The sequence below is a fragment of the Urocitellus parryii genome, unplaced genomic scaffold (genome assembly GCF_045843805.1).
Source record: "Urocitellus parryii isolate mUroPar1 unplaced genomic scaffold, mUroPar1.hap1 Scaffold_40, whole genome shotgun sequence".
Taxonomy (NCBI): domain Eukaryota; kingdom Metazoa; phylum Chordata; class Mammalia; order Rodentia; family Sciuridae; genus Urocitellus; species Urocitellus parryii.
The window spans coordinates 5,577,856-5,590,404 of record NW_027553586.1 but is presented as its reverse complement, the minus strand read 5'-3'; the positions used below and the strand labels follow the sequence as shown (position 1 = coordinate 5,590,404).

The 12,549-nt window shown below is 34.2% G+C and overlaps 1 pseudogene; it reads right to left on the bottom strand.

The window, feature by feature from the left end:
• Positions 1-1,165: 1,165 nt before the first annotated feature.
• The window catches only part of LOC144252293 (1-phosphatidylinositol 3-phosphate 5-kinase-like), a 28,342-nt pseudogene continuing 16,958 nt past the window's right edge, over positions 1,166-12,549 (bottom strand).

The window sequence follows — 12,549 nt, the reverse complement described above, 5'->3', positions numbered from 1 at the left end:
CCCACACTCTCTAAATTTCTTATTTTTAAATAAAATACAGCTTATTATTTTAACTCTTAAAGACATTCTACCACATCTTGATAATAACTTACATTGACAATTAAGAGAAATTTGGTTTAGAAATGTAAATTTCTTTCAAATTATTTTAATAAAGATATTTAAGTTCAAAATCTTCCCATTTGTTACATTTTTCTTAAGCTCAAAACAGAGAGGAACAAAGAATTAGGAAAGCAGTCCAGATCTAAGTTCAGAGACAATCTGACCTGAGAAAACTAAATGCTTAAAATTCAAACTTCAGGTAAAATCATACAATAAAATACTTTATAATAATGACTTTTCAGTTATTATGACATAATAAACTCCCATAATTATTCATTTAATCATTCATTTTTTTTTCATTTATGTACTTTTACATAATGCCATGTTAGGGCTATAATTTAAATTGGTTTTGATTATATCCAATAATGTAAATCTCACCATTCATTTTTTTTAAAGGCATTTTATTTTTTATGTACTGCTATCTTAGATTTTAAAAATGATTTATCTAATTTTTCCTTTTACATCAAATGCAATTTGGATATGGCTATTATTATTATTATTATTATTATTATATAAGTAGACTAATATCAACATAACTAAAAATAACAAATTAATTCACTTTTTATTAGAGAAGAATTTTTTAGTAAATATACTATATGTATAATAGGCCTTTTAAACTCCAGTAGAAAGATGTTTTAAATGTGTGAATAATTTCCCCCAATTTAATTCAATCATCTGAACAGGTTTAAATAAATATGTTATTATAAAATAGCATAGGTGAATAGGCTTTAAAATGTTAAACAAAGAGAAAAGAATAGAGCAGAACATCCATGTTATAAATGCAAAGAAATGCCACCTTGGAAGTTGCACATTATGGGAAAAGCAGTCAGATGTAGGTCCTTTTAAAAGACTACAAGCTTTAAACTGGGCATGGTGATACTGAGGGAGAAAACAAGAAACAAAAAGAACCAACCAAAACGATGTAGGGAGGAGGTATGGGGAAAATGAGAAAGGGTGAAACAAAACCCACATCAAATCCCCTCAGCCATACTGGAACAGAGGAAGCCAGAAGGACAAGCTGGCATGAGAGCCCAGCTCTCCAGCCTATTTGGATTCCAGATGGTGACTACCTCCTACCTTTTTGGTCAGCAGGGTGAGGGGGCACATGTGGGTACTTGGAGGGCTTCTTGATATGGAAGTTGACGTTGTCCAGCTCCACGTTCAGGCTGATAGACGCAGCTGAGTCACTGTCCACTGTGGACTGGAAACTGCTGACTGAGGTGCGCTTGCTAGGACTGGCAGAATCTTTTAGTGTTGGGGAGGGGAAAGAAATATAGGGAGAGGAGGGGAGTAAAAATGGGTTTTATCAGGGTATTAGAGGAAAGTAGAAAAATGTTTTTAATATACAAGCCCAATGTGCAATACCAAAATGGATACAGTATTTTCATGTACTTCTGTGTAGACTTAATAAAATTTGAACAAAATTAAATATAAAATCAATTTTTAAAATGAATAAGTATATTGGAGGTTCTGCAGAAAGAAAGTCTGATATCATAGGGAAGAGGTGAGAAAGTTATCTGCTATGATATTATTTGCTCAGAGTTATTTTTAAGCTGCTGCAAACTATAGACTACGGTAAAATCTGAAAACATACGTTGCCTAACAAGTTAGTATCTCAAGAAAATACTGTATCTAAGACAAGGATTGCTACTAGATGTTTACATCCGGTTGAAGCCATAAATTTTAAAGCAGATTTTTTTTCAACGAAATAAGTAATGCACTCATTTTACCATACACACATAATGATCCATAAAAACTAAAATGTTAGAAAGTAAAACTCACTAGCCAAATTATCGTCACCTTCTTCAGCTATCTGTTCTGTGTCGCTGTCATCAAACTTTATGTCTTTAAACCAGGATGGCTCAGAGTGTCCTTCCACAGAGTTCACGGAGTCACTGTCCGGAGAAGGTGTCTCAGAAAATTCTGTACTCTGAAAGTATCAAGACAGGATCCAAGCAACTGACCCTCAATGTCAACGATGCTGGGGGTATCACACAAGAAATAAATTGTACCCAATATTTTTATAAACATAACTGAGTAAATTTATTTAGAAAAATAAACAAATTAACAAGAACTAAGCTATAAAATATTATCATACAGGCAATTCCATTGTTAAACTGTAATTTTAATTAACTAGAAGTCTTAGGTTAACATGTTACAAACACAATATTTCTTTGATATAGATTTTACAGGGTTTTATGTCATCCTTTAGTTATCAGAAAAGACTACACAGCATCTAGTCTAACCCTAAACAAACTCTGGGTCACATCCTGAAAAAATAACTGTCATACTTTAACAAATATACACCAGTCTTCAGGGTCATTTCTAACTACTGAGTTTCTCATTTTAGGTGCTAGGGATGTGCCTCAATGGTAGAACACTTGCCTGGCAGGGGTCAGGAAAGACATGCATTTAATCACTAATACCTCAAAAAAAATTTTTTTAAGTTATTTAGTAAACATACACACACAACATATATATTTAGTGTGTGTATGTACTTTATATATATATATATATATATAAATATACATATATGGTTATATAAATATTTTTAAAATTTTCTATCTTTAAGTAATTTTCATTTCCCTTGAGTTAGAAAAAGATATTATTTTATCATCAGTGCACAGTTTAATAGTACTAAAGAGTCTAAATCTGTTTCTATTTACTTTCCATTTTTCAATCATTTTGTTATACATGCAACTTTTAGTTATAAAAACATAAACAGTAAAAGTGAAAGCTATTAAATGACAAACTATAAGTTAACTATAAAACTAAGCCAAGTTTAAGCAAAACCACACCAAATAAAGTATTTAATCCTAATAGCAGGTTTTCATCTTTATTACCTTACTTTAAAAAAAAATATTTTGGGCTGGGGATGTGGCTCAAGCGGTAGCGCGCTCACCTGGCATGCGTGCGGCCCGGGTTCGATCCTCAGCACCACATACAAACAACGATGTTGTGTCCGCCGAGAAATGGAAAATAAATATTAATTCTCTCTCTCTCTCTCTCTCTCTCTCTCTCTCTCTCTCTCTCTCTCTCTCAAAAAAAAAAAACTTAAAAAAAATAAAATAAAATAAAAATTAAAAAAAAATATTTAAAAAGGAGAAAACAGCATTGGGACTAGTGGTATAGCTCAATAAAAAAAAGTTGTAACTTTCCTCAAACAGCAAGGAAAATCTATTAGAAAAAAAGTTTCTTTGGTTAATTCAATTACTTTTTATTCTCACTGATGAAGAAAGACTTCAAAACAAGCTTGTTACATTCTCATTAGGAGTAAAAAAATGAAGATTACCTGCAGTGGTCTGTAGAGTGCATACTCATCCCTGAAAAGCTGGTCATGATGACTAACACAATCCAGCCAACGTCCATCAACCATTGCTTGTCCAATTGCTATAGCTTGTGCCCTGAATTAAGAGCAAGAAACATGAAATATTTTAAAAGTCAGTCAGAATAATTTTATAGTATAAGACATAATCTTTTTTTTTTCCAGTTCAGAGTTCGAATTTCAAATTATCCTTGGACAGATAAGGAATAAAACAAGAGACTGGGGAGACTGGATGCAAATTAAAAAATTTGTCTAGATACCATAGTAAAGGATGAGAACCTATGGTAAGGCAGTCCTAAAAACCTTATTTTAATTACAGGAAATACTCAATGCATGCACACACCCCTCTCCATAACGGAAGAGTAAAAACATGCTAAAAACAGCATGCCTCCTACAAAGAACTTACAGTCTTGATGAAAAAACCTCTTTCTTAAGATCACAATACCTGGTAGCAGTATGACCATTTCGGATTAGCCAGTTAACCAATTCCTTTCCTACAATGCAATTGGGATGGGTTCTCAGCCAGTACCAGTGATCCTGAAACTCCATTCCACTACTGTGATGGCAGATTTTTTTCCACAGGTCCTTTAACTGAACACTGTCCTGCAATACATTGAGAGCAAGTGTTACTCATAAGAATGGTATTTACCTGTACAGATGCTTTCCTGTGATTTTCACATTCATAAAAGGAACTTTGATTTGCATTTCTTTAGAGCAACTAATTTTTTTAAAGATTCTTTTTTTTATTGGTTGTTCAAAACATTACAAATCTCATGATACATCATCTTTCATACATTTGACTCAATTGGGTTATGAACTCCCATTTTTACCCCAAATACAAATTGCAGAATCACATTGGTTACACACTCACACTTTTACATAATGGCATATTAGTGACTATTGTATTCTGCTACCTTTCCTATCCCCTACTATCCCCCCTCCCCTCCCCTCCCATCTTCCCTCTCTACCTCCTCTGTGTTGTTCAATTCTCTCCCTTGTTTCCCTCCCCCTTTCCCCTCACGACCTCCTATATGTAATTTTGTGTAACATTGAGGGTCTCCTACCATTTCCATATGCTTTCCCTTCTCTCCCCCTTTCTCTCCCCGCACTCGTCTTTGTTTAATATTAATCTTTTCCTCATACTCTTCCTCCCTGTTCTGTTCTTAGTTGCTCTCTTTATATCAAAGAAGACATTTGGCATTTGTTTTTTAAGGATTGGCTAGCTTCACTTAGCATACTCTGCTCTAATGCCATCCATTTCCCTGCAAATTCTATGATTTTGTCATTTTTTAGTGCTGCGTAATACTCCATTGTGTATAGATGCCATATTTTTTTTATCCATTCATCTATTGAAGGGCATCTAGGTTGGTTCCACAGTCTAGATATTGTGAGTTGTGCCGCTATGATCATTGATGCGGCAGTATCCCTATAGTACACTCTTTTAAGATCCTCAGGGAATAGTCCGAGAAGGGCAATAGCTGGGTCAAATGGTGGATCCATTCCCAGCTTTCCCAGGAATCTCCATACTGCTTTCCAAATTGGCCTCACCAATTTAGAGCAACTAATTTATATGATTTAATATAAATGATGCATACATGAGGAACAACTTGAACTAATTCCAAGCATGACTTTTCTGTTAAAAATCAATGATCCCAAGTACTATATTTTTGGATCAATGGCACATATTATCCATCTCCTAGTTAAGTACAAAATATATTCTTCTTTTTTGGAAACTGGATAACGGTAGAAGATGTGACAACAGACAAATCACAATAATCTAAGGTAACTGTTCCTGGTAGCCTTTATGCCACCATATTCATTCCACCCTTTTCAGCACCACCCAACTGCTAGATAAATCTTCAAAAAAAAAAAAACTTTATCCATTGCTCAGCAACTACAGATTCAAATCTAAACTTGAGTGACCAAATTCATTGCCTTTCACTGGGTAGTCCCAAATAACTGCACTCTCAATGCCCACACTCTCCAACTTAAATTTTCTCCCAATTAATAAATCCTACTTTATTCCATGGAAATGCCATGCTTATTCTTATCTCTATACCTTTCCTTACATCTATATATAAGATTCACTTTCTTTACTACTTATCCAAATCCATTTCGTCCTTCAAAACATAGAGCTCAATACCTTTTCTGACACCCTAATTAATGATCAATTTTTTAAATTTTATATCATTCGTGACGCTTTTTAGTATTAAGACATATATGTATTTATTTTACCATTAAAAACATTTCTATTGATTTGATTTCTACCTCCTGAATTAAAAGTTGAGGATAGAAGCCATATCTTTCATTTCTTTGAATCACTCTGTGGATTGAACACATGATTTTATATATAAGCAAATGGAAGAAACTAAATATTATCTCACATAAACTGAATAAACTGTCTCAAAGGCTTCTCCATGTGTATAAGAAACTTGTTTCAGGGGGCTGGGGATGTGGCTCAAGCGGTAACGCGCTCACCTGGCATGTGCAGGGCGCTGGGTTCAATCCTCAGCACCACATAAAAATAAAAGATGTTGTGTCCACCGAAAACTGAAAAATAAATATTAAAAAAAATTCTCTCTATAAAAAAAAGTTAAAAAAAATAATGCTTCAAATTTTAAACAGCAAGCTTAACCTAAGAGTTAAGCTCTCTTATATTATGTAGGAAACTGAATTCTGATCTTGCCAGAAGAAAGGGGTAAAAAAATATTAATGCAATAAGTAGAGAAAGAATACTGACCAGTTTCTCAGGTGATCTGAGTAAAAAGTTAAGCTAATCATTTCTGTTTAACTGATATGCTATTTCATTTATGTTTCTTTAAAAAAATCAATGAAATAGACATCCTTATGATCAAAACTAGCAATGGGTCAAAGACAGTGTACTAGTACCAGAAGAATTTTGCGTTCATCCTCAGTGGTCTCTGTCCTAACATATGTTCGGTTAGCCTGGGGACTGACAGATGTCTCATATGAAGGTACCATAGGAGAACCAGATCGATCCAATGACAGGTTAGTAATGCTGGCTGATCTGGAAACAAACAAACAAACAAACAAAAAGTAAAATAGCAGTTGTAAATTCATCTATAAATAGAATACAGTAAACATTCATATTTAAATAAATGCTTACTTGCCAATGTTAAGGGCAATTTCATTTTTTTATTGATTCTTTTTAGTTATGTATACAAGACAGTAGAATTTATATTGATATAATTATACAAGCATGGAATATATCTTGTTCTAATTAGGACCCCATTCTTATGGATGTACATAATGTGAGATTCACTGTGGTATGGTCATATACGTATATAATAAAGTTATGTCAGATTCATTCCACTGTCTTTCTTTTTCCTATCCTTCATTCCTCTTTGTCTAATCCAATGAAATTCTATTCTTCCCCTACTCTCTCCTTGTTGTGGCTTATCATCCACATATCAAAGAACTTTGGTTTTGGGGAATAGGTTATTTCAATTAGCATGATAGTGACCAGATGAATCCATTTACTGGCAAATGTCATAAAGTCATTCTTCTTTATGGCTGAGTAATATTCCATTATGTACATGTATCATATTTTCTTTATCCATTCATCTGTTGAAGAGCACATAGGTCGGCTCCATAACTTAGCTATTGTGAACTGTGCTTCTATAAACATTAATGTAGCTGCGTCACTATAGTATGCTGATTTTAAGTCCTTTGGGTATAAACCAAGGAGTGAAATAACTGGGTCAAATGATGGTTCCATTTCTGAGGAATCTTCACACTGCTTTCCAGAGTGTGTGCATCAATTTGCAGTTCCACCATCAATGTGGGAGTATATCCTTTTCCCACACCGTTGTCAACATTCATTGTTACTTGAATTCTTGATAACTGCCATTCTTCCTAGAGTTTACTGTATTCTCAGTGTAGTTTTAAGGTGCTAGAGATGTTAAACATTTTTTTCATATATTTGTTGACCATTCATATTTCTTCTTCTGTGAAATGTCTATTCAGTTTTTTGCCCATTTATTAATTGGGTTATTTGATTTTTTGGTATTAAATTTTTTTGAATTCTTTGTATATCCTGGAAATTAACACCCTGAGGTGCAGGTGACAAAGATTTTCTCCCATTCTATACGCTCCCTCTTCATGCTCTTGATTGTTTCCTTTGCTGTGAAGAAGTTTTTAGTTTGATTCCATCTCATTTATGGGTGTGAGGACAATCCAGCTGTGACATATGTTAACCCATTGATTGCCAGAGCTGATTCAGCTGATTTGGCTGCCTAGGTGGGTGCCCCCTTACTCGCTCACCACTTCTTGTATGTCCTCCCCACTGTGTGCTCAATTGAAGAGGATGACCTTCTCCAATAGTGGAGGACTGTTCTTTAGTCAAGGGTATATTAGTAGCTGCATTGCCCTCCTAGAACCTCCAAATAAGCTCTCAAAGGCACTTTTAAAAGTAGTTATGATGATTATGTACAATGTCATTATTGGGAAAAACTAGGTGAAAGATACTCAGAAATTGTACTATCTGTGCAATTTCTATGTGAGTCTAAAATCATTTAGAAGTAAGTTTAAAAGAAAGTAGAAAGTAATTATGGAAATATTACAGAAAAATAATTATATAGTTATATATCAGTAATATTTCAAAGGAAGTAGATATAAACACTTGTTAAAAATATTAAAAATTAGGGGGTTTTATAGAGAAATATAAAAAATGGTAAATAAACATAGAAATAATATTACAAATCAGGAAGGAAAAAACTATAGTTCAGAGGTCAAATCCATCCTGTTTTTGTATAGCTCAAGGAACACCAATTCTGAACCCCAACTAAGTGAAATGTTATGTTCAAAAAAAGAATTCCTCTTTTCTTATTAGCAGACCTACATTTAAAATATTGTCCCCAGTTATTATTAAATTTTCATTTCATGAGTTAAAAAAACTAGTGAATATTTGTTTCTTCTGATGACAAAAGTACTTATACATGATTTACTTAAATGATTTATAAGTGTATTATCAACAGCATCAAGCAAGCTATTTAAAAAAAAATATGTAGCTAAAAATTTACTTTGCTTCTACCTAGGAAAAATGAAACCGAATTTTAGCTTCCAAACAAAGGATAAAAGGCAGAAGCATCTCTGTGTTAGATACTATGTAACCCATTCATTAGGGCAACACACACACACACATACCTTATTTAATCCTCACTGTATTCTTTAGAGTAGGTATTTATAGTTCCATGTTATAGATAATGAAAGCCAGAATTAGAGCTTTAGTTAATTTTAGGGCAACTCAGTTAATAAGCATGAGGGCTGCCATTCAAAATTAGGTTTCAGCCGGGTACAGTGGCACACTCCTGTAATCCCAGCAGCTCAGGAGGCTGAGACAGGAGGATCGTGAGTTCAAAGCCAGCCTCAGAAAAAAGTGAGGTGCTAAACAACTCAGTGTAGACCCTGTCTCCAAATAAAATACAAAAAATAGGGCTGGGAATGTGACTTAGTGGTTCAGTGCCCCTGAGTACAATTCCTGGAACCCGCCCCCCCCCAACCAAAAAAAGAAACTAGGTCTCAAATGAAAATCATCTTCTTTCCAATATAAAGATTTAAAAATATTTTTAAATAATTTAAGAAATTATTCAGAGATTTAGCAGAAAGTCACTATTAATGATTAATATATCAAATAACCTTTAAGCAATATTTTTAAAAATAATCAGCTATTCATTTCTTGGCATATTCTTTCAGTTCAAAGATTGCCACTATGTCTTACTCAATTAAAATCTCTTTTCCAGTTGGAGCATTAGTTCATGCATTCTGCTTTGTCTAATGTTCTAACCATCCTGCATTTATGCTATTACAGTGGCAGTAAGAAAAAAGCAAATTGGTTAATTTTGTTGTCAAAAGCGCTAATGAATATGCTAGTGGCAAGAATGCTGATGAAAATTATAAGCATAGGGCTGCCATTCATTGAATAAATTACATCTCTCCTAAAGACCTTCATCAATCTTAGAATTACTTGAAAACACATGAAGATATATTGTAAACACAGCTATCTCTTTGAGTACATGTCCACAGGAATACTACAATTTATCTTATTTTTTAAAAACTTTCCACATCCCTCTGCTGTATTTCCTTCCTTCTCTTTATAGCAAAACTCCCATTTCCAATTATTCCTCCATCCTATTTTAAACCCCAACCAACCCACTGAAATTACCTAGTATGCTTTAACTCATCTTACTTAACATTTCAGCATTTTAATTCCATGAAAACCTTTCTTCACTTGTCTAGTAAGGCAAACACACCTGGCCTGGTTGGCCCCTCCATCTCCTTCTTTATTGGGTCCTCTTCACTTCCCCAATCTCAGTCCTTGGTCCTATCTCCTCTTTTCACACTCACTCTGCTGACGATCCCCATCCAGGTTTATAACCTTAAATACCATTCACATAATAATGAAACCCAAGTTTATATTTCCAGCCTGTACCTCTTCCCTAAATTCTGGACTCATATATCCAACTGTCTATTTGACATCTTCCTTGGATCTCTAGAAGGTGTCTAATTCAGCTTGACACCTGTTAGTCAGAACTGCATATGCCTATAATCCCAGCAACTCCAGAGGCTAAGGCAGAAAGATCACAAGTCCAAGGTCAGCCTCAGCAATTTAGTGAGACCATGTCTCAAAATAAAAAGGGCTAGGAATGTAGCTCAGTGGTAAAGTACCCCTGGGTTCAATCCCCAGTACCAAAATAAATAAATAAAATCAAACTGTTACTCCCTGTCTTCCTCCATCTCAATTAATGGCGATTGCAATTGCTCAAGTCAAAAACCTGAGTCATCTTTGAATTCTCTTCCTGTTGTGGCCTACATTCAATTGACTAGCAAATGTCATTATGTCTATACTCAAAATGTATACAAAGATCATTATTAGGAACATTGATAAAAACAGAATACATACAACACATCAGATGACAGAAATTTCTTACCATTATAATTTCCAGAATTTATACATGATTATGTAAGGGACCTTAATTTTTTGTTCTAAGGGAACACACTTAAATATTAATAAGTAAAAAATAAGACTTCCTGTTTCTGGCCTGACATGTAAGAATCTTAGAAATTTTTACTCTGTCCTAACAACCAAAAAGCTAAAAAAACTGAAAAGTCAGCAATTCTTCATAGATCTGTCAGATAAATGAGATCACAGGACAAACTGCTACTTCAATCATAAGAATGAGACAGGTGCGTACAAAGAATAACAATTTACTGGAGCAGAAACTCACAAGTAGAAACCTCCCTGAAAAACAACTCATTTTAGGTAGAAAAACCTGAACTATAATTGACAAATTACAGATAGCTCAGTGTGAATAAGCCTGAAAACTCTAGGTGGGCCAAGTATTGGGGAGTGGGGCATGTATTTGTGAGTTTCATTTTCAGGAGTGCTACCAGGTCCTAGTGGTGAATGTCAAAGAAAAAGGCCCTCCAGCTCCCCACCAAGGGAGGAAAAAAATATAATTTTGAATATGCCAGATCTTTTTAATAAGGCCTTCCCCGAGAAGAAACTATTTTATTAGAGCCTAACCTAGTAAAATAGCAGAGCTAAACACTCCCCCCTCCCCAGGGGAAGAGAAATACCAAATACCAGCCCCCTCTAAACCAACCATGTAGGGGAAGAGAAATACACAACTCTAGCCTCTTCCAACCATCCTGTCCCACCTAAGGAGGGCAAAGGAGTGGGGACAAGGACAGAGGGATAGGGAAGTACTTAAAAAGTTTATAGTCCCATGGCACAGGCTCACCAAAAAACTGAGACTTAACCAAAGGAGTCTGAAGATACTTCCCCTCATCCATGCCTTATCATTACATGACTAAAGAAAGGCCTATTTACTGCAGTTTCTTTCACCTACTATATCATGTCTAGTTACCAACCCAGAAGGCATACTAAAAGGAAAAAAAAACAGTTTGGAGATATAGAACAAATATAAGAAAAAATTGGGTACGGCACAAATGTTGGAATTAACAGTGCAAGAATGTTTAACAAAACTTGTATGAGATCTAAATGAGGAAAACTACAACACATGAATAAAATAAAGAATAAATAGATATTTCATGAATAGGAAAACTCAATATTGTCAAGATGTCAAGTTTCTCCAAACTTGATCTGATTCATTGCAATACCAATCAAAAACCAGCAAGTTACTTTGTAGACATCAAAAAAGTAACTCTAAAGAATATAAGAGGCAGCAAAACATCCCAAATAGTCAACACACTATAAAAGGAGAAAAAGTTGGGGAACTGATACAACCTGACTTTAAGATTTACTATAAAGTCACAATAATCAAGGCAATGGTATTGGTAAAAGAATAGCCAAATACGTCAACAAAACATAAAAGAGCCCTGGAATAGACTCACATAAATTGTCAACTGACCTTTGACAAAGGAATAAAAGTAAAACAAAGGAGCAATTAATCTTTCCAAATAAGTTTCCAATCTGAAAACTCAACTGTCCATCCACATATTAAAAAATAAATAAATCTAGAAAAGAACTGATACCCTTCACAAATTAACTCAAAATGGATCATAGACATAATTGTAAAAGGCAAAACTCCTAGAAAATAACATAACAGAAAATCTAGATGATCCTGGATATGGTAATGAGTTTAAAAATATGACACTCAGGTCACAGTGCATGAAAGAAATAATTGATCATCTGGACTTCATTAAATTCTTCTACTCTGCAAAAGACAATGTCAAGAAAATGAAAAGACAAGCCATACACTGGGAGAGAATATTTGCAAAAGACACATCTGATAAAGGACTATGATCTAAAACACAACAATATGCTAGGTGTGGTAGTACATGCCTCTAATTCCACCAACACAGGAGGCTGAGGCAGGAGGACACACGTTAGTGAGACTGTCTCAAAATAAAGAATGGAAAAACAGTGGGCATGGGGGCTGATGTTATAACTCAGCAGGAAGGCACCTCAGGAGTCAATGTTCAATGTGAGTAATGCCAAAAAAAAATTTTTTTAATTAACAATGAGAATTAAAAAACAATAAAGTTTTTTGCTGTATTTAAAAAAAAATAAAACAAAAGTTTTTAAAACTCAATGATGAGAAAATAAACAAACTGATTACAGATGATTAAAGATTTTGACA